The sequence below is a fragment of the Ursus americanus genome, chromosome 37 (assembly GCF_024610735.1).
Source record: "Ursus americanus isolate L20-20 chromosome 37, mUrsAme1.1.p, whole genome shotgun sequence".
NCBI classification, from domain to species: Eukaryota; Metazoa; Chordata; class Mammalia; order Carnivora; family Ursidae; genus Ursus; species Ursus americanus.
In genome coordinates this window covers 8,477,781-8,491,984 of record NC_142163.1, presented here as the reverse complement: position 1 = coordinate 8,491,984, position 14,204 = coordinate 8,477,781, and positions in this window count along the sequence as shown.

The following is a 14,204-nucleotide window of genomic DNA, read 5'->3' as shown; positions in this document are numbered from 1 at the left end:
GCCTTCCCGCATTTACCCGAACGGTGGCGAAGGGTGTCAGGGGGCCGCCCACCAGGATCCAGGATGCAGGGGCTGCCTCCCTCACCCCCTCCGCGCCCAGACTCTCCTCAAAAGAGAGGAAACACATACACATAAGTGGCCTCAAATTAGCAAAGAGCCAAGGTCCCTGGCCACCCCACGGAGCCTACAGAGCTACTAACACAGCCCCAGGGAGGTCCGGGATTCGGACTCGGTGGCATGCCAATGGGCAGGACATGTAGCCTACACAGTGACTCGGGGTAGTCTTTCGTCAAAGCCGCTGGTAGGACTTGCTCCCGCTGTACTTTCCTCTGCCACACCCTTCTCTGTCTGGCTCTCTTCCCATCTTTGCTTTCTCCTTCCTTGGGTGACTCTCGTGTCCTCCTTCCCTCCTGCTCTAACTGCCAAGGATGTCAGAGCTCCAGCAGAATGGTCCACGGAGCCTGCTTTTATCCACCTTCCTGAGGAGCTGAGGCTGCTGGGCAGCTCCACTGCCTTTGGTCCCCCCACTGGCTGCATGTTCCTGCTGTGTCTGTCACCGAGTGGACTACCTGCCTGCGAGGGGATATGGCAGCGAGCATTGGCAGCACGCGTGCCCTTTCTCCGGACCCACCAGATCCTTCGGGACAGTCCCACGCCTCATGGCGGTCCCCACCTTGGGTGAACATTGAGGTGCCCGAGGGATACCGCCTTGAGTGCCAGGAAGCCCGCGTGGGTGATGCCAAGGCCGCGAGGGTTAGTGTTGCATTGTGGGAGGGCCTCATTTAAAAGGAATGGGTCTGGGCGCCTGGAGGATTTCAACCGGACAGGGGCAGGAGGGTCCCCCTTGAGGTAAAGTGCAGGGCTTTTGGCGGTAGCACGTTTCAGTGTTTCAAAATCTGCTTGTTGAAGCAAACGAGGAAGGGAGCAAAACCAAAGGCCATATGGCGGGAGAAGCAAAATTTTCTAACACCGTCCCTGAGACAGCCCAGACGTTGGAGTTACCACTACAGTCCTAAGTACACTAGCTCTTGTCATGTTGCTCCAGCCCCTGAAGGAAGCTCCTGAGGCAATACTGCACCAGAAGCAGCACAGCCGTGGAAATGGAGAAGGCTGGGGGCTCCAGGTGATGGGAGACGGGGAAGAGAGCAAGAGGGGGGAGAGAGGGAGAGTAGGACTGAGGAGGGAGGAAAAGGGAGGGAGGGGAAGGAAGAGAGAGGAGGGAGAGAGGAGGGAGAGGGACACAGAAGGGAGAGGGGGAGGAGAGGGAGAGGGTGAAGAGAGGGAAAGGAGGGGAGAAGTAGAGGAGGAGGGAGGGGGAAGAAGAGAGAGGAGGGAGAGAGGAGGGAGAGGGACACAGAAGGGTGAGGGAGAGAGGAGGGAGAGGGAGAGGAGGGATGGAGAGGAGAAGAGAGGGAAAGGGCGAGGGAGAGAGGAGGGAGAGACTCTGCAGGGAGAGAGGAAGGGAGAGAGGGAGAGGGAGGGAGAGGGGTCAGCTCATGCTGACCACCAGCAGGCACAAATTGGGAATGCCAGGAAGAGGTGGGAGAGAGGAAGAGGCAGCCAGTGCATGAGGACCTAAGGTGATAAAGCTTTGCCACTTTGCGGACAATGCTGACTCTGCACATCCAAGGAGCCCAATGCAGTCCTAGTGGAAGGAAGGATCCAAAGGGATGCCCAGGCCAATGGGCTCTTGTCTTTGGTGCAAAGGCAAGGACAGGCCTCTCGGCAGCCCACAGAGGCGGGACTGACCCATCACACCCCGGGGTTCCTCAGTGAGAGGAAGAGCCAGCTTCCCCTTAGGATGGACGGTGGCCAGAAGGCAGTGGGTGATAACCTTCAACACGTTCAGGGACAAAGAGTGTAACGTAAAGGTTATGGTCGCCAAGGACGCCCGAGAAAATATGCACCAGGCATCAGGAGAAGGAGTGAGAGGATGAGCCTAGGGTGGTAGGGAGAGGGCCGTGGGGTGGCGGTGGGGGTGTGTGGCTCTAACATAAGCAGAGTCCTACCCGCTGAAAGGAAGCCGGTCACTAGACCCTTAAGTCAAAGGGCTAGCCTGAGATACAAGGCATCCCCGTAAAGTACTCGCAGAGGAAACAGGAGAGCAGGATTTGCCTATGGAACCACGCTGCGTTGCCTGTGTGGCCTGAAGGACAAGTGCATCCAAGCAGGGGCACGTGTAGGATCGTCGGCTCAGCATGCACAGAGCTGGGTCTTGTAAGCTGTGGGAACGTGAAGTGGAGTCACGACACCCAGCCGGGAGCAGGCCCCTCGCCCACTACGTCAACCAAGTCCACGTATGGGCAAACCTGGGTTCCCCCAGGCTGGGGTGTTCCCTGCAATTGTGAGTGGGGAGGGCCCCCAAGAAGGGGCGTTCAGCGTAGAATCGGTAAAGCACAGTCTACCGTGGAGGAAGCCAGCCCCTTCCCAGAAGGAAGCCTACGGGTGGGAGCACCCATGTGTAGGAAGCTAACAGAGCCAGAGGCGGGCAAGCAACCCCAGGGTAGAGCAGTGGTGACGGGGTGAACGGGGTCGGGGTGTGAACACTGAGTTCCGCCAGGCGCAGGAGTTCTACCGACCCAAGGTGCCCCGGGCCTGCAGGTGGCAATATTGGCTGCGTCCCTAGCGTTGGGGTCAGCCAAGCGTTTGTAGAGAAATTTCAGAACGAAGGGGCAGGAAGGACCTCTTTGAGGTCCCCGCATGTCCCTGACGGTGCCTTGGGTACCTCGCTCACGCACAAGGTCTCGGAGGCCTAGTGGAGCTCGATCCAGTGGTGCCAGAGATGTCCGCCTGTCTCCCAGACACACGAAGCGGACAGCAAAGGAGGACGTAACGCAGGAATTGAGGATGGAAAGGGGCATGGGTTACACAGAAACCAAGTACCACAGTGGCGGACGTCAGTCGGTCCTGCTCAGGAGCAGGCTATGCGGCAACACAGCAAGACTGGGAGGGCAGCAGGACGTTCTGCCTTTGAAAACCTGCCCACATCAACGCACTGTGCAAGAGACTGAGGCCACAAAGTAGTTGAAAGCGGGAAAAGGGAGAACGATGAGTGACCTTCGGCCCTAAGCGGGGCGGCTGAGGACCCTTTGGTGAGCCCCTCGCTGCCCGGCAGGAGGAGCTTGGCCCTTCCTCTGTTTCCAAGGAGGCGTCACTGCGCCACTCTACGGTACAGGAAGTGAAGGACTTCTCGGGACTCACCAAAGATTCCTAACGCACCCCCGTCGGAGGAGGAGAGGATTCTGACCCCGAAATGGATGAAACGGGGTCCAATTCACAGGTGGACAGACTCAGAGACAGGAACCCTTACGCCAACCCATTGGCAGGCCAACGGCCCGGCAGCTGTAGCCAAGCAGAGACTCGCAAAGCCCAAAGCACTCCTAGAGGCACAGCTCTGCCTATCTGGGCTCAGCACGGATGCGAGATGGGAGACCTGACGGCTCAGGCACAGCCAGGCCAAGACACGCCAAGGCATGTTCGGGAAGACAGACTAACACGGGCAAAGAGGGACGCTTTACACAGACAAGAACACGAAGATCCAGAAGGGCCAGGGACACACACGTGGTTCAGAGCCATGGAGCCAGAACGCTAGTGAACTCCTGATGTGGTCCTCTCCGATGAGACAGCAGTCTGGGATCCAGGACTGTGGGTCCCTCAGTGCCCGGGTTCTCGGTCATGCCGCGTCGTGGAAAGGAGATGTAGTCCAGAAGAGGAGTGGTGGGCAGCAGGGCAAAGTTTATTCAGCAAGTGTACAGAGCTCCCCAAAGGGTTGCTGCATTCCTGTTCAAGTTTAGGGGGTTTGGGGCGCCTGGGTGGCTAGACGCTTAAGCGTCTGCCTTCGGCTCAGGTCCTGCAGCCAGGCTCCTGGGATCGAGCCCCGCTTCGGGCTCCCTGCTCGACGGGAAGCCTGCCTCTCCCTCTCCCTGGGCTGTTTCCCTGCTTGTGCTCTCTCTCTCTCTCTCTCTGTCAGATAAATAAATAAATAAATAAATAAATAAATAAATAAATAAATAAGTTTAAATAAAATAAAGTTTCAGGATCTTGGAAGCCATGGTAATGTACAAAAGTTTAGGGAGTTGGATAAGCTCTTTCCAACCTGGAGTGTGGGGCCCTGTGGAATCCCTGATAAGGTGTTGCAATCTCGGCTTTGATCCTGCCCCTGTCTACCTATGGGGATATTGTTCACGTGTGGAAGGGTCTTGTGGGCTGACACCTGGAGACTAACTGCCTCAGCTTGTGACACGGACCAGTGATTCGTGCCTCTTGGTGGTGCTTACCTTGTGGGGTCTTCAGCGGAGAGAGGGCCTTGGGCAAACGCCTTCAGCCCATGTGGAAACAGGAATCTCAGCACCACAGTGGTCATGGGACAGACAGCACACCGCTGCGTGGACTGGGCCTTGCCAGTCCTGAGGAACCATACCACCCCTCCCGCACGCCTCCGCCTCTTTGTCGTCTGGGGGAGCCCAAACGAGGGCCCTAGGGAGTCAGGGCACTAGAGATGCCCGCAGAGCGTGGCTGTGTGAGCTTGTGTGTGCCAGGACATGTGAGGGAGTGGAGTGTGTGTGGGGGTGGGTGACTGAGGGTGCACCTGAGTGTCTGTGTCAGCTTGTGGGTGCGGCTGTTTGAGTGTGTGTGTGAGGACGCAGTGTCTGTGCACCACTGTGTGTGAGCGTGCGTGTGTGTCCCCCTGCAATCTCTCCTTTCTCCTGGGCCCTTGTGCCGGGACGAGAGGGTCATGTTTCCTACCCTCCCAGCTCCCTCTGTCCCCTCTCCCACAGTCCCTCCATACAGCCTGGCCCTCACTCCTTAACGTGGTTGCTGGTCCTCAGAACCTGACTGTGTCAGCAGGAGGCTGTGTGCGTTCCTAGACCTGGGGAGAGCAGTGGCACTGGGTTTGACAGAGTCATGGACCTTGAGTCCTCCCCCCCATGGAATGTGCAGTGGGTGTGTCTGAGGCCATCCACCAGGGAGCATCCCTGGAGGCCACCATCGGCGTCCACCTAACCTGGCAACTGGACGTGTTTGTCCCTGGCTCCTTATTCCCTTTCCTTGAACTCCCTCATTTCCCCAGGGAAGAGATGAGCCCCGGTTGGCTGGCCTTTCGATCAGATCTTCTCCCTGCCCAGCCCCACTGGGCCTGGGGGAACGGTACCTCTGCCCCCTGGGATGCAGTCCCAGACCATGCGTGTCCTACCCTGTGGGCAAGCCTACAGGACAGGCCGATCCACAGACCGGGGAAGCCCAGGCGCAGAAGGAAAACACCGACATGCAGCCGCTGTGTTCAGTCAGTCCCCTGGAGCCCCTTCCAGGAGGAAGAGTGCGTGTGCCAGAGCACACAGACACACACACACACACACACACACACACACACACACACACACAGAAACACACTTGACGTTGTTTATTTACATTTCGATATTTCTCCAGGGCTCCCGGGGCCTCAACAGGCCTTGTTTCACCCCGGCACCTGTCTTCAGTTATTTCCTGCAGAGAGGAAGCGGGGTGACCCTTCGGCTCCTTCTGAAGTTTCCGGACTGCTTTCCGTCAAGTGCGATGGTCCTCATCCTCATTTCAACATCATGAAGCTCCCTAGACGAGATGGCACACACACACACACACACACACGCACACGCACAAGCACGCACGTGGGGACACACGTGCACATGGACACAGGAGGAGAGCAGTGGGTATCTTCACTGGGCCATACTTAAGGTTGCTTGAGGGTTTCAAGGTTCTCGTCGGGAATGGCGTTCATTCTCCCCTGGCCAAGCCCCTGCCCCCGACTGTGATCGCTTTATGTTTCCTCCAGCCACGTATGAACGAGCGTGCTCCTTCATGACTGCCCGCGGGCCAGTGGGCTTGGCAAAGGAGATGCCTCCGGAATTTAAGGGGACAACTGTGGTGATCAACACAGAGAAGGGACGGGAAGGCGGGGTGCGGCTTTGCACCAGGACACCCAGACATTTGGGCCAAGGGTGCCTCTGGTCACCCTTGTAATGCGCTGCTCGCAGACCTGAGGCTGCGGTTCACGGGCCACAGAATGACAGTTGCCGCAAGTGCAGCCGCTGAGCCGGCTTTGCTTCTCCGGCTCTGCTCCATGACGCTGCGTGGCCTCGCCTGCCTCAAGCTTCCCCAGGCACAACCCGTTTGGCACTGCACCTCCCCACGTTCCATGTCAGGGTGACGTGCTTTGTCCCGGGGTCGCTGTCTCGGAGCGTTCCTGTGAACCTCAGTGTCTCCCTTTGTGTAGCCCAGGGCCCAGGGATCCCGACAGCACACGTCTCGGCGCCCACGCCCTGGGCTCCTCACCTGTCGTCCTCTCAGTTCCCTCTCCTGCTGCCTTCTTGCTCACATAATACTGCAGGGGATTGGGCCACAGGTCGTCCATGATGATCTGGCAGGAGAAACGGGGGCGGGGCTCAGGTGTCCATCCCAAGCAGCTGGAGAAGCCAGCAAGGTCATTTACGCTGTGTGTCACAGGGCCCCACCTCAGCTATCCTGCTAGCCCCGGCAAAGCTGTGGTCAGAGAACCAGTTGAAGAAGTTAAGGCTGCTGTTGTGGTGCCTGCGGCTGTGGGCCTCTCGTTCGAAATCCTGGTGCCACTGGATGGGAGGGGAATGAGATGGCCCGTACCCTGCAGGAAGACGAGTGTGTGAGAGGGTGCTGGGTAATGAGTCGGGGAAGGCAACCCGCCCTCCTCCACCTGCCACCGCCCATCCAGACAGCGGCCTCTTACCAGCAGCGCTGACGACATACTCCTTCACAACCACTTCATTCCGGAAGTAGGAGTTCTTGGGAAAGAAGAGCAGGATCTGGCGGCACTCACGGGGAAACCGCAGTTCCTCCACCTGCCCGGCGGGAAAGTGGGGCAGAGGGGTGAAAGCTCTGTCCAGCAGACCTTGACCCTCCTGACTTGGGGGAGGACTCACTTTGGCCACCCTCTCCTCTCCTGTCCCCCACCCCGGCCTCAGTCTCCCGGGCCAGACCTTCAAATCCGTCAGGTAGCCAAGTATGCCTTCATCTTGCTCACTGATCATGGCTGACATCTGCGGGTGGTTCACAAACTGCTTTCGGTCAAGGAGCTCCGAGGGCTGGAGATGAAAGAGCTACAGCAACAGAGCGAGTCTGGACAGCAACCGGGCACTGTCTCCCCTCTCCGCCGCGGGGTCCCACTGCCTCCGCCCCGGCTGCCTCAAGGACCACGGCGCCCCGTGGTGCTACATATCTCAGCAGGGACACAGGCAGCTGGCATCCTGAGAGACACCCCTCCCGCCCCACACCCCCTCCACAGCTCATCCTCCTGTGCTGATGGCTAGGCAGAACTAGCGCGTTCCCGGACAGCACACATTCCTGCCTCAGGCTGACCGGGTGGGCTCTCACCACCCCTTGCCTGCAGCATTCTACCCAGGGGAACCCGTGCTTGGTGTGAATGTGTTTTGGGTGAAGAGACCCTGCTGCTATTCCTGACTCTGACCCGAACCAGTGCTCCTAGATGCCCAGCGGAGTTTCAGTGCCTCGTGCGACACCGAGAGCACCCTGCGGCCCCCACGCCCAACCGGAACCAGGATTTCCAGGCTGTCTTGATCCCCACGGCATGAGCGTGTCCTCTGCAATGCTGCGGGGCGTGAGGGGGGTTCCCCCCCATGATGCATGTTGGTAGTCAACAGCCCCCTCCCTCTCGTTCCTCATGCACTGGCCCAGACACATCGGAATCCCTCAGTGACAGCATGAAGGATACAGCCTTGGCCCAGAAGCCAGGGATGCCCCGGATAATGGCGCTTCGGTGTTCCAGGTGACGCTGCCGCCTCTGACATGACTTGAGCTTGAGCCGAGAGTAGGACCTGCTGGCTTGCTTATTCACGGGCTCCAGCTCGGACTGCAGGGCCCCTAGAGCCTCGAGCGGGGACAGGGATGGACCCCGCCGTGCCTCTGGCTGTTCTTCCCCTTCCTGCTTCTCCTGCGCCTCTTCCTCCTTCTGGCCCTCCTCCCTGGCCTCCTCCTGCACAGCCACCTCCTCAGCCTCTTCAGCCTTCTCCCCTTCCTCAGGCTGCTCCCACTCCTCGGCCTCCTCTTCCTCAGCCACCTGCTCTTCCCCATCTGCGTCCTCCTCCTTCTTAGCCTCCTCCTCCTTGGCCTCAGATGCTCCGTCCACAGAATCCTCCTCAGCCTTCTCCGCCTCCTCATGCTCTTTCTCCGTGGACTTCTCATTTCCCTCATCAGCTTCCTCCCCCACCTCCGTAACCTCTTGGAGGTATATCTCAGACTCTTCCGCAACAGCCCCCTCCTCAGTGTCCTCCTTCTCATCCTCAACAGCCTCCCCTTCCTCAGCCTCTTCAGGCCGTGCCACCACTTCAGCTTTCTCCTCTTCCTCAGACTTGACTGTGTCCTGAGACTCCACCGCAACTTTGGCTTCCTGCTCAGCCTCCTTGTCCTCCTCCTCCTCTGATTCCTCTACAGTGTGCTCCCCTTCAACCTCCTCTACACCAGGGTCCAGCGCTACCATGATATCCACCACCAGCACCAACTCGTCCCCGGGGCCGGCCTGCTCTCTGCCCTGCTGGGCCTCAGCACCCACCACAGCCTCTGCGCCCATCCCGGCGGCACCTAGGGCCTGCAGCGGCCCTGCCTCCCCCCAGGCGCCTGCCTGGGCGCGGGGCCCCGACGCCTCACGGCCCCCCTCCAGGACCAAGGTGGTGCAGGACGGCGGGGCAGCCCCGCCTTCCCCGGAGCCCGCCGCGCTCTCCATGTGGTCCTGGTCGTGAGCGAGCAGAGCCAGCAGCGGAGAGGAGCTGGAGGTGAGAGCACGTGGCTCCCGCAAACGGTCGGGCAGGTGGAGCTCTGGCGCCCCTAGTCGTCTGCGGGAGGCAGCGTCCTCCCAGAGGCCGTGGGCCGCTGAACGCATGCGCACAAGGGATAGCGGGCATGCTGTGTCGCCCCAGGATGACGCTATATCACGTGTGCGGCCTTGGTGGGACTGAGTCCTGGGCTGGCCCAGGACGAGGGAGAACCCCGCGTCCAATCAGGTAACGGCTGGTGGGCGTGCCCACGCAGGGCCCCGCCCCTCGCGCTGCAGGCACCACTCAGGGAGCCAGCTGCGGCGCCCCCGCCTGCCGTCCGTCCGGGACACACCTCCACCTTCACCCCTCCCGCCGCTTCCTCCCGGGGGGCCCTCCGCCTGGTATTTGAAGCCAGGCAATGCCAGGCTGTCCCTCGCCTACCCGAATAGACTCCTCTAGGACTCAGGACACGGTACACACCCCCGGGAGCCCTGGACCAGTGTGTGTGGAAAGCGTCAGCCCATGCCCCGGAGAATCTAGGGCAATTCCAGGACACAGGTGCCCCGATGCTCTCTGCCAGGCCAGCGTGGGGGGAAAAGTGTGGCCACAGTTTGTTCCAGCCCATGTCCTTTGCTACTCAGGAGAAGAGTGACAAAGAGTGCTGGTTCCATCTGTGTGCCTGTCCTTTCTTCTTCCTCACCTTTCCGTCTTCCTCTAAGTCTTTGTGTTCAGGTGCTCTTTCTCTGGCTCCTCGCTGGCCACACGGTCTCTAGGGGAGAAGGACTTCAGGACAGAAGATGCATTCACCCCTCTGAGCAGCTCTTTTCCCTGGGCATAAAAGCCCTGTCCCCCTCTGTGACTGGCACCCAGTCAGGTGACCCTGGAAAAGGTCCCAAGCGGGGTCCCACAGCAGCACACTCACCCAACAACCACGCAAGCAGACACGCAGTGTGTTTGCCCTGGAGGACAGAGAAACTGACCCTTAGAGGAGCCACGAGCATAGAGCAAAGGGGACCCTGAAGAGGATGTCTGGGTGAACCCTGTTAAGAGGGTGGCTGGTGATGCCGTCTGCTGGCCTGGAGCCACCTGTCTGTCTGCTGTTAGGGAGGCCAGGCGGCAAGGAGCTGAGGACGGCACCCAGGACACACGTAGCAGGAATGCACACGCCTTTCCTACTAGACACAGAGCGTCTTGCGTTGCATTCTGCCAACACCGCGAATGCCATGGGAATGGGTTCCCGGCTCATCTGGCCTGCAGAGGAGAACGTACCCTTCCTAGCCTTGCCCCGTCCATGCCCGTCAGGTCAGACCGTGAGCAGAACATCAGGCCGGGACACCACGGCCCCGGGGCTGGCTCGCAAACGTGGTGAGAGGACACCCAGAGTGCGCTTCTGAGCCAGCACAGTAGGCTTGGGCAGGTGGTTTGGTGCCAATGCAAGCCAGTCTCTCCAGCTCTGACCGAAAAGTAAGGCCTTCTTCCACACCCCCTGAGTCCTCGCAGCCGGCAAAGTGCCGCACGAGCCATGCCCCGGAGAAGGCGTGGCAACGTAAGGCTTACTCCCTGGCAGCTGATGCATGCGTCCAATCGTCCCCACCTCATTCCATGGAAGGCGGGACTTCCACATGGCCAAGGCAGCACGGCGCCTGTGCTCTGGCGGCCCAGGGCACGTGGTTCAGGGCTACCGTCCAGCCTTTCCTCTCCCCTTTAGAGCAGGGAGGTCCTTCCTGAAAGCCCAACGAGGCCCAGAAGGTTCCAGGGAAAACAGGCACGGTGGGCTGGCCCTTCCTGGGGACATCTGGGCCTGAGGCATGCTGGCCGACCCCCTGCGACCAGCAGGTTTCCTGGGACTTCCCTTCCACCCTGCGGACGTGAAGAATCCTAGGGACCGGACCGTGGGAGCTGCCAGGCTGTTCCTCGATTAAGTTTCAAGGAGCCGGGAAGACGCGGATGAGGGAACAGCCTTTCCAGGGGCTCAAGGGAACCTCCCTGGGCCCACAGCATTGCGGCTCTCCACCTCCCTTCTATGTCTCCGAGGAGTGTATCAAGCTTCAGATCCCCAACACTGCCACACAGTCGTGCCACCTAGTGCTGTTCCGGACATGGGGCCATGGGCCCAGCAGGGTTTCCTGAGCCCGAAGAACGAATCCCTCCTCTACCTACAGCTAGCTGCTCCCACAGGCAGGAAGGAAGAGAGTTCCCCAAGGACGTGAGGCCAAGAGTCCAAAGAGGCTGAGCTGTCAGCATTTCAGCCCAGGGCCCGCTGGAAGGCTCACGCAGGGACCACTGATGGGCAACAGGAAGATGGAGCTGGGGCCCTCGTTGCGAGGTCCTACGCCCAGTTGTGGCAGAGGTAGTGGGGAACGTCACCTGGGGAAGTGTGTCCTTGGGGGCGTGCTGGTGGTGGGAGCGAGCTCAGGGGTGGTGAGACTTGTTGATTTGGGAAGGCCCTGTGGGCTCATGAGCAGCAAGCTAGGTGGCCCTCAGTGAGGCAGGGACCATGGGCCTTGAGGGTCCACCTCCTCTCCTTTCCCTCTTCTGCACCTGGTCCACAGGAGGCAGAGATGACCGCCCCAACATGGAGCTCATCGGACACCGGGACAGCCCTTCGGCCAGGAGGAGCGCTCCCTCGGGACTCTTTCCTCTGCAGAAACGGACTGCCAGTGGGGACTTACTTACTCCTTGGGACCCTTGGCCGACAGCGCAAATCGGGACACAAGTTCTTACCCCTCTGTAGCACACGCTGAAACATTACGGTGTTTCCCCCAGCTGGGACCGGCCGTGCCGGCAGCACAGATGGGAGGTCGCTTGACATACCCCTGCCAGCTCCCACCCCTCCCTGCTTCCCTTGGCCACTCTGCGTGTGGCATCCAGGGGTAGACACACCCCTTAATACCCAAGGAATGCCCACGACGCCTGTGTGTCAGGAGGGACATGGCTGCACTCTGCCACTGGCCCCTTTCTCCTTAGTCAGCAGAGCTAGAAACCTCGAGGTCCAGGGCCTACAACCACACTGGGACATGCGTGTGCTCATGCAGACACTGGAATATGCAACACACACACACACTCTTGACACACAGGCATGCATGGTGTCCACACACACACCCCTCTCACGCATGTGCTACAAACACGTGGAGACACGAGCACTCACGCGTACTCATGGAAGCATGCACAACACACACATGGACATGGTGTCAGTCTCTCCGACATGGAGATGGCTTCACACACACACACACACACACACACACACACATACATTGTCACACTCACAACACAGCATTCACACTGGGTCTCCAGCAGAGCCATCAACACTTGGAACTGCCCTAACATACTCACAAACGTGGTACCGACACACACATACACAAGAAACACACACAAACACCCATCCACTTTTTCTTACAGGCATACAGAGTGGGCTTCCCCCAAACACAGACACACACACACACACACACACACACACACACACACGGACATACAGCACTCACACTAGGTCTCCGGCAGAGGTATCCACACGTGGTACCGCCACAGCAAAGTCACAAACGTGGCCCCACAACACACACATAAACAACACAAACCAACACCCTTGGTTTTTTTCCTACAGGCATCCACACAGGGGCACACACACACACACACACACACAGCACTCACACTAGGGCTGTGGCAGAGGCATCTCATTGCGCACTGCCATACAAACTCACAAACGTGGCCCCCACAGTACACACGTAAACAAAAAACATACACAAACACCCATGATCTTTTTCTTAGAAGCATACACAATGAGCCTCACACAAACACACACACACACACTCAAACACACAGCACTCACACTAGGTCTGTGGCAGAGCCATGTACACACAGCACCGCCATAGCAAGCTCACAAACGTGGTCCCACAACACACACATACACAACAAATACACACAAACACCCATGGTCATTTTCTTCCAGGCATACACAGTGGGCCTCACAGTGGGCCTTACACACAGGCATGGGGAACACACCCAATGAACATACACGGACTTCTGCGTTGAAGCATACACAATTCTCCCCAAACCATCTGGCTGACAGAGACACACAGACAAACATAGACACACAGGTATCCATGCATACAAAAACCCAAAGAGACAGGGGCGCCTGGGTGGCTCAGTCATTAAGCGTCTGCCTGCGGCTCAGGGTGATCTCGCGGCGTTCTCGGATCGAGCCCCACATCAGGCTCGTCCTCTGGGAGCCTGCTCCTACCTCTCCACCACCCTGCCTGTGTTCCCGCTCTCGCTGTCTCTCTGTCGGTTAAATAAATAAATAAGTTCTTTAAAAAAAAACACACAGAGAGAAAATTCACACAGGCACACAAGTGGGCAGACACAGAGGTATGCACCCTTGACCACCCTAGTACACGCACCTGTGCTTGTGTAAAATGAGAAACACACAATACACACACAGTCTCCAACCAGAGGCACACACGGGTGGGTAGGCATACACACACGCACGCACACACACGCATGCACGCACGCCTGTGGGTGGGTGGTGCAGAGGGACAGGACGTGGGTTTGGAGGGACCGTGAGGGACCCTGAGGAACCGCCTCCTTAGTCCTCCAGGGACACGTGGTTTTGTGGTGATCCTGACTAGAGGAAGCATGCACGGGACGGCATCACAGCAATGCAGGGCACGCTTCCAGGAGAAAGGGTACAGGGAGAAGCTCTCCAAGCGGGGTGAACGGGGCGGTAGCAGAGCCACCGGGCCACGAGTGCCCCGCTCGGCACGCCCCTTCCCCTGCCCTGAAGAACACGGCTCCCATGTAGAGAGGTGTGCCCTTTCCCGTCCTTCTCCCTGACCTGCCGAGCAAGAGTGGTGGTCTCTCCACAACCAAGCCCTGCCCTGCCCTGCCCCCGTGCCTTACATCCCCCGCACACACGGAATCCCACAGGCCAGGGCTGATCTCCTACTGGCCGTGTGCTGGGTCCCACATACACATCCACACACAGACACATAGGGCTTCTGAACTTGTTTATGACTCGCCCGCCATCCCTGGCGATCTGGGTGCTGGACACTCTCTAGAGCTGGCCCTGAAGATCTGTTCCCCCACGTCTGTCCTGTGCGGGCAGAGCACCACGTAGACACGTCCACCCGTCTCTCACAACGCTGGACGCCTCCTCCACTGCTTCTCGCTGGTCCAACTCTGATGCTCTGCGGTGTCCACGTCCGCACAGCTGCCGTGCCCGCGACACACACACACAAACACACGACACACGGACGCACAAGGGAGGTGTTCGTGACACTGCCTCATGCCGAGGATCGCTAAGGCGGCGGTGACCGAGGGCCCTGTCCTTGTGGGATCCCGCTTCCTCCTCCTCTAGGGCTTCACCACCCTCCTCCAGATGGCCTAGTACCATTGCCAAGAATGGCCGTGTGGCTCTGGGAGGCCACGGGGTGG